The 2,757-nt window shown below is 42.7% G+C and overlaps 1 protein-coding gene across 2 annotated transcripts in view; it reads left to right on the plus strand.

Moving 5' to 3' along the window:
- The first annotated feature begins 1,549 nt into the window (after positions 1–1,549).
- STAM2 (signal transducing adaptor molecule 2) overlaps positions 1,550–2,757 on the plus strand; it is a 15,911-nt gene continuing 14,703 nt past the window's right edge. For both annotated transcript variants that reach the window (XM_027656364.1, XM_027656365.1), the window contains exon 1: positions 1,550–1,570. The gene's annotated coding sequence lies outside the window, so the exon portion shown is untranslated. The remainder of the gene's footprint in view (positions 1,571–2,757) is intronic.

Below are 2,757 nucleotides of genomic sequence, written 5' to 3' on the forward strand. Positions count from 1 at the left end.
GCCTCAGGCTGTGCCAGGGGAGGCTCAGGTTGGACATCAGGAGGAATTTCCTCATGGAAAGGGTGGTCAGGCCTTGGCAGGGGCTGCCCATGGAGGTTTGGAGTGCCCATCCCTGGAGGTGTCCCAGGAAGGCCTGGCTGTGGCACTCAGTGCTCTGGGCTGGGGGACAAGGGGGGCATCGGGCACAGGGGGGGATCCATGGGCTGGGAGGGCTTTTCCCACCTCAGTTGTTCCATGATTCTTCCTCCCGCCGTGATGGGTTCCCGAGGGGGAGCAGCCACTCCGTTCCTCAGCAGCATCAGGAAGTCTGCTGTGTTTTTCCTGCTCTAACTCCTGAAGTTTTCCAGCTCTTCCAGCATGTCTCAGGTGTTTTGGTGCCCCGTGCCCTCCCCTGACACTGCTGGGTTTTCAGGGATTCAGGGACTGAAGTGGTTGGTGTAAGTTCAGCTGGTTTTCATCCTTTTCCTGGTGGAATTTATTACATTATCCTTCCAACTTCCCGTGAGCTTCCCTGTAGGACCCTCTAATGATCCCAGGCTTCCCTATAGGACCCTGTACTGACAGGTGGGGGGATTTTGGGGTGTCCTGTGCAGGAGATGGTCCCTGTGGGTCCCTCCCAGCTCAGGACACTCCGACATCCCGTGGTTACAAAACCCGTGGCCGGGGTTGGGGTGACACAATGACTCAGTTGTTTTGGGTCGAGTTCCTGCCCTGACTTGTGCTTTCTGGAGCAGCAAACTCGTGCTGAGTACAAATTGTTCTCTTATTGTATTTATTTTCATTTATTTTGATTCCTTATTTCCAATCCCTGCTGCAGTTTGATGTGTTTTTGACTCACAAGTGCTTTTTTTTTTCTGAACTCCCATCTGTGCAGGATTCTTTAACAAACTTATAATTCAAGGGCTTCCAGGCTGCAGAACTTAAAAAATGGGAGTCTGTTCACTTGCAATTTCTTAATTTTTCCTGAGTGTAAAATTTATTTTTTATTTAACACTCGAATACTAATTATTTAGAATTTATCCTTATCACTTATTACAAGTAAGCAAAATTGTTTAGAATTTATTCTGATCACTTATTACAACTAAACAAAGTTATTTACAATTTATTCCTATCACTTATTACAATTAAACAAAATTATTTATAACTTATAATTATCACTTCTTACATTTAAACAAGTGCAGCAGAGTAGGAACTTGAATTGCTGAGGCCAAATCTTGCAGTGCTTAGCTGGGAAAAAATTGTCATTAGAAGCTTTTAAAAATAATTATTATTCTGCTGTAAATGAGCCCATCCAGAATTATCACATGTGGACGGTCTGTACTTTATTTTTCAGTATTTGTGTGAGTGGTTTTTTACTCTTTTAATGTGTATCTATCAGGATTTAACTTTCTTTATATTTTTTTCTTGTAAAAAAAGGCACACTCTAAGGAAATAGTTGATTCTGCTGATGGCACTGGAGGGATCCTCCTCTTCCATGGCCACATCCAGGTTTTGGGGTTTTTTTTTTTTTTGATTCATTGAGCTGATTTTTTGGTGGAAAACCAATTTGCCAGAGGAAAACGTGTGGCTGGTGAGTTGGATCATCTCTGGAAGGGCAGAGCTGGGAAGTTTGGGGCCTTTTGCAGGAGCAGCAACGGGGCAGATCCAGCTCTCCCTTCAGGCCACACGTGCAGTGGGACACCTGTGGGAAATGTGCTTTCCCTGGGCCACAGCTGGATGTGCTCCCGTGGTTCCAAACATTCCAGCGGGGCCTGAATTCCTCGGATCTGCTTTGGCTGCTCTGCAGTGTCACAGCATAAACCTCTGGAAGGGGATTTCAGTGGAATGTGGGTTCTTTTACCTGCTTTTCCTGTTGAGGGGAACCCCCAAACCTGTGAGAAGCTTTGAACTTCCTGCCTGGATCTCTTCCCACTCCGTGTGCACTTGCTGTTTTCCCAGTGTTGTCCTTCCCCTTCCATGACCTTCCCCCCCTTCATGGAACAACCCCCTTCCCTTTGATCCCGTGTTTACTTTGCCCTCCTTTCCCAGGATTGTTGGCAGGCCCAGGGGAGCAGGAAGTGTTTTCCCTGGGCTTTGGCTGCCCTCCAGAATTCCCCAGCGGATCAGGGCTTGCTGAGAAGCTGTGGGATAACATTCCAGGTGTCCCTGGGTGCTGCTGGGGTGTCTCATTCCAGGATTGGATTTGCCTTTGCCTGTGTCCTCTTGTCCTGGAGCTGAGTGTCCTCCTTGTTCTCCTCCTGTTTCCAACTGCTGAGCACTTGTTTTCCAAGAGAATCTTTTTTCCTGACTGTGGGAATTTACATTTTGTCCTGCTGGCTGTTCCTTTCCCACTTAATCCAGCCCTCAAGGGTTTACATTTCCTTTTTAAATTTTCTGGTATTGTCTTTTATTATTTATTCATTTATTATTATTTATTTAAAATTTATTTTTATTATTTATTTGATTGCATGTTCCTTTTTTTCCCTTACATTTGATTTCCTTTTTTTCATTTTTTGTATTATTTTTATTATTTATTTTTATTTTTTATTTTATTTTATATTCCTTTCCTTTTATTCCCGTGCATTTGATTTCCTTTTTTAACTTTTATATTTTTTATAATTTATTATTTATTTCATTTTATGTTCCTTTTATCCCCTTACATCTGATTTCCTCTTTTAATTTTTTTGATATTATGTTTTATTATTTATTTTTATGTTTTTTTTCTTTCATACTCCTTTCCTTTTATTCCCTTACATTTTGATTTCCTTTTTTAATTTT

This window comes from Corapipo altera, unplaced genomic scaffold (assembly GCF_003945725.1).
Source record: "Corapipo altera isolate COAL_440 unplaced genomic scaffold, ASM394572v1 68, whole genome shotgun sequence".
In the NCBI taxonomy this organism is placed as follows: domain Eukaryota; kingdom Metazoa; phylum Chordata; class Aves; order Passeriformes; family Pipridae; genus Corapipo; species Corapipo altera.